The following is a 5,693-nucleotide window of genomic DNA, read 5'->3' as shown; positions in this document are numbered from 1 at the left end:
AATGAGCTATGACGCGGCAGGTAGCTGTTGGTATTCGGGTTAAGAGCGATCTCTGAACGAGTGTTTAACTTAAAGCAAGCAAGCTGTGAGGTGAGCCAAAAGATTGGACAGATGGTGCAAGTTCACGACGGCTAATGCGACAGCAAAACATTGCGCTTTTGACAGAAGCGTGAAAACTAAGTAAATGCTTAACAGCAAAACTGAGCACAGTTTTATGTCTGATGTTTTCTTTAAATAACCATTGACGCAGTCTGTGAAGGTTAGTGTGCCTGGATCCCAGACGTTCTTCATCTGTTTACAACACTTGTATTCAATGCAAGCGCACCATGGATTCGAGTTCAAAGCTACGTACACCCGCGTAGCACGTGCCACTCGTCCTTATTTTCTCGTCGTACTCGACCTTACACGATACTCATCCCTGTCTTCTCGTTTTCGTCCTCACACAATACTCGTCCTTGTCTACTCGCATTCGTCCTTACACGATACTCGTCCTACCACGCGACACTCCCCTCGTCCGATGCGCGATGCCCGCGTCTGAACCTGTCCGAAATCCGTAGACCGAAGCGTATCGCTTGTAAAGGGGGAGAGTCATGTCCTCTAACACCTGACTGGCGGTAACAGTAGGCCGCATAAACCACCCGAACTCCACTCCTTGTAAGGCAACCACACGATCAAAACAACGCGTTTTCCATAGGGAGCGGGAGATGTCCACAATAGGATGTGTGTCCATGGGTCATTAGATAAACAGACTGAGGCGTTACCCCCCCCCCCCCCCCTCCAAAAAAAAAGATGACATTACGATCAACTCGCCATGATCCGTTGCATTCTGTGCCAAACGTGGCGTCAATTGGCTGTTAATAACGTCCATAACGCATTGAGCATAGTAATTGGCACCTCACCGCACCCGAATGAATATGGCGCGCTCCAACATATGCAATTTGTTCTACGAGAGCGCCGTCCATCACCATCGATACAATGATGAAAAAAATCCAGGGAAGCCGCCGTCACCAGGCCGTGCTGCTTGCGTCGCTCATCTCCAGAGGCCGATCTCGACTGCAAGGTCTGATTACGAGGCCCAAGATCTGCTCGTTCTGGAGCAAGTGCGAAGCCTCGCAGCGAGCGAGACACGACATACGGGCGAAGAAAGAGCGACAGATGGACTGACGGCCGTCTGCCACTTCGTGAGCACATCGCCGCTCCGGGTTTTGTAAAACCATCAGGACGTTGGCACTTTGGTGCGTGTGATCGTTTATCGCGGCCGGCGGCGCCTGCGGCAAGCTTTCCATCGTCGCCAGCCGATCCCAGCCTGACGCCGAGGGCACGCGTCTCTGGCGCGTCGCTGTGAAGCAACGCCACGCAGACCCAGGCGAGACGCTGCCGAACAGACGGCCAGATGGATTGCATGCGGGCTCGCCGGCTTAGGACGACGGTGCTGACATCTGCCGCACAAACTCGGCAACATCCGGGCCGGCGCGCGATCGTCGGAGAGGGGCGTTCTTGTTCTCCGTCATCTACTCTTGTCGGTTGTCTTGCTGGACTTGATAGTTCTAGCAACAAACGCGCAGCGTTGTGCCTTTGTTCAAACGAGGTGATGTACGTACGGTGAACGTTGTCGGCGTGTACGTGATGCCAAAGCGTACGCGGGTGGAGCGGGACCCCGGTGAACCCGTGGATGCCATTGGGGCTGACGAGACGCGGTACGCTCAGCTGTTGGGACCGTCTGACGTCACCTGCCTCCCCATCCGTCCCTCTTATCCTCTATCTTGCTTCGTCCTGCATCCTCGCGACACCTCACTTGTCCGGGGCAGGCTGCATGCGTCAGCCACGAGTGGGCCAAGAGTCCCGCGGGAAGGGGACCCCGACCGGGTACCTAGCGCGCATGCGCGGGTTTAAGCTCGGCGGTTGGCCTCCAGGCGCATGCAAGTCTGCCCCACCGTTAACCATTTCCTTCATCCCATAGCCCTGAAGTGATCATTTCTGATCAAAAGGGCTCTATTCCAAAAAACTAAAACCAAACCCTGCCTCCCACACTGGCAGGAAACACAGGCACATGGAAACCCATGCAAATGCTTCTTAGCACGGACGTGTTCGCCTTTCATGACTTTCAGTGTTTTGCGAATTTACTGTGGCCGTTAAAGCCCTTGCACTACACTTTTGAAGGGAGGCAGGGGGAGATCGCTAACTCTCGATTAGCGCTCACTGGGAAGAACTAATATCAACAAAGCCCGTTTCAGTTTGTCTTTGAACGGCCGATCGAAATCCCAGCACGTACGTAGTTTTCTATAGTCCGTAATGAATTTCTTTCAATATGAACCGGCTAAAGACACTGAATAGCCCAGGAGGCTTAGGCAGTGAGTTCGACAAAGTTCCTCCCACCCGCATTCATGCATTGCGTCAGTGAACGAGCAGCCTCATCAGTGTTCGTTTCCTCATCCGTCCGAGTGGGAATGCCAGAGTATGAAGAGTTTATGGGCAGCTTAGGGTAGAGTAAGCACAGGATGATAATGGAAGTAGAACGGTTACACAGGTAAGCCATACAAAAGTGTGATACGAGCACGCACGGACGCACGGACCAAAATCTGTGTGGCTTTCGTAGTAAGTAGTGTAATGCCCCTCTCCTTACTCAGGTCACATGGCGTCACATTCGTGACCGACCTTGAACTTAGAAATTGGACCCTTACCGACTGACTACTGCCATCGCTGTCGGGGGAGCAAAGTTGAGATGGTTCTAATGATTTGTTCAAACGGCATACCCGGTACGTCCGCTCTATCCGCAACACCATTCAGCTCGCTTGATATACTTATCTGCCCTGGTTGCTGAGATGTGACAGCAAACAGTAAAACGCTCCAAAATATTGGAGATCGGGACATTCCGGTAAGATTATTAAAAACTTACACAAGCTGGTTTTCCGGGTAACAAGCCCCATAGAAAACGCCGGCGACGCATCAATTTTCAAAAACGAGCCGCTTTATCCAAACCTCTGCGACTTCTTTTTGACGACTCAAAGTCTTACGAACGAAGCAGCAGCCGTGTGTTCTTCAGCGAAAACTAATTAGTCATTACGTTGTCCAATACATCGTGGAAACCTCACTTCCGTTCAGCCCAATGGGCCGAGGTCACACGCGAGGACAGCACATCCGACAGACATCAGCCGAGTATTCAAATCACGACACGACAGCCGACGAGGGAGGCCTCCCGCGCCGCGGCTCCCACGGCTGTGTCACGCCCAACCGGCCCGAGGTACCTGCCGCCCATCCCCACCGGTCCGCGCGCGCGCTGTTGGCTCCCACGCCATGTCACGCCTCACCGGTCTGGGGAGCCTGAGGTCCGCAGAGGCTGAGGGTCTGGTCTGCAGACTGGCCCCACTAGCGCTGCCACTCTGGGGCCCACAGGCCCGCAACGCGCAGGTTTTGAAAACCTGTAAGGCTTGGAACTGGCATTGCTGGCTACATTGAGAAGATAAACGAATACTAAAAATACAACATGCCCAAGTGATGTTTTCTACGCCAAGGATGTGCATCTTATTGCCTCGGAATTGTTTCTGGTCTGCGACGGCTCAGACTCTTTCTGCAAACCATGCAACGCGTGTATACAATGTATGCATATATAACAGCACACCGTTTTCTCCTGACACGTGCAATGCTCTGGCATTTAGACAGGAGAAAATATAGCGTATCACACTTCCGAAATTTCAGATCACAGCACGCGGGGATAAAACGGGCGCATGAAGGTTGTCGCAGCCATGGCAAAGTCGGTCCATGTCGCCTGCTCAAGACGCTTGGGTGCATATCCGAAAACGACCGTTACGCGGCTTGCGAGCGAACTCGTTTGGCTCTTAACGTTTGTATAGGTACTCAGCTGCCCACGGGCAAGGAAAGAAGTCTTAAAGTCGCATCCGTCTTCCACCGAATGTAATTTTCGCCAGCGTCGTTCGTTGAGTTGCCGAGTGATGCGAAGCGTTGTGGGCTGGTCGGAATTCCAGCAACATCCATTATGTGAGGCATTAAGCGCGCAGGTGGCGGCATAGAGAGGAAATTGCAATTACAGCAATGATGAAAAATTGGCAGTCTAGAGCGCCTTAGTTCTCGGAGGTCAATCATGGAAACTTAGGCTCGCGGTTTACCACGGATGTCAGCCGTAGTCCATGCCAACCGTGGCCAAACACTGAGCGCACAAAGAAAATCAAACCCTTCTCGCCACCAGTGTGCTGTTGGGAATGTGAGTGTTCTGACCATCTGAGCTATTGGGGCGGAGAACGCAAGGGGTAGGTATATCGCCTATTTTTGCGTGCCAACTTCGGGAGAGTACATCGGCACCTCCGGAGTAGCACGATACATCTAGAATGAAGAACAAGAAGGCCGATACCAAATTCGTATTATGCATTCCTATGTTTAGAGTTGTACCTGACTTCCTGTCGGAATGGTGATCAGATAAAAACGCTGAGATCTTTGCATGCATTATTTTGTTTAACAAAAAACTTGGTATCATCGAAGGCCCGCACTGGTACCGCCAGGAACGTGTTCTAGTTGGCTGGAGCCAAATATTCTTACGCTTGTGACGTCCTAGACTCCCGAGCACGTCAGTTATACTTGATACCTTTTGAATTAAGAGCACATGGCTCTCTTAGAGACGTCACGAGTCTCTAAATTCGGGTGAACATACCCCAAAATACTAGTGTCGCGGTCTAATCGTCCTTGCTGCATGGAAGCCAGACACGATTATTACCACAAAAAGGTTATATGCTCTTGTTATGGTTTGTTGTTATTCATTTCAAGCACGTACATTTGTTATTCTGGAGATGTGAATAATTTTCCTGAAATGCTAAAGATTATCTGCGAAAACAACTACTAATATTTTCGCTCGCTTGTCTTCCCCTCCATGGTTCGTTTCAATCGCTCAGTTGGCTTGAGCCCCTGCATTCCGATTGAGCTACTGATGACGAGAGGGGGGGGGGGGGGAGGGGGAGGGGGAGGGGGAGGCGAGAGTCGCTTCGCTTTGGGGGCTTACTATATGTGCATAACTGGCATGGACCGAGGCTGATGGTACAGGTGTGGTAAAAGGTTATGTGATGTCAGAGGTCGGACGGCACATTAGTAAAATGCTACCGTTGTCCCGGAAATCCACGATTGGACGGTGGTCTTAAGATTCACGCAAAAAGCACCAATTAGTGTGGGCGTTGATCCCATAAATTGATTCAATGAAACGATGAGGACTAAGCCTTTAACAAAATTAAATGCTTGAACCGATTTTGTCCGTCCTGATTCCATGTCTTCCCAAATAAGGGCCAAATGGTCTTGGATGCCAATCACCCACTAGCCTGACGTGCGAACAGAGCCGACCACTCAGCAGCTTCTTCAGCTCACTTCGACTCCGGCCGAGCTTCCCCACCTCACCGTCGAGCGAATGCGCCGGTCGTCAGTTACCTCTCCCCTCTGACCTCTGTCTGACCTCTGACCTCTGTCCGACCTCCGTCGGCTTCCGAGGGCATGCGACGCCTGGATTAGGACTATTCTGCAGAATAGCTTCGTGCTGCGTTACAGTCCGAGATTTCCAGTCCAGTCCACGCCCGAGGCCCTGCGACTGTCCTCTGAGAAATCAGGCGCACTGGAGCGGGAGGTTCCAGAATTGGCCTTCGAGAAATCAGGCGAAATAGAGCGTGAGGTTCCAGAAACGAGTTCCGAGAAATAACGCG

The sequence above is a fragment of the Pollicipes pollicipes genome, unplaced genomic scaffold, assembly GCF_011947565.3.
Source record: "Pollicipes pollicipes isolate AB1234 unplaced genomic scaffold, Ppol_2.1 Scaffold_1600;HRSCAF=1878_pilon_pilon_pilon, whole genome shotgun sequence".
NCBI lineage: Eukaryota > Metazoa > Arthropoda > Thecostraca > Pollicipedomorpha > Pollicipedidae > Pollicipes > Pollicipes pollicipes.
The sequence above is the reverse complement of the archived record's forward strand: the minus strand, read 5'-3'. Positions refer to the sequence as shown.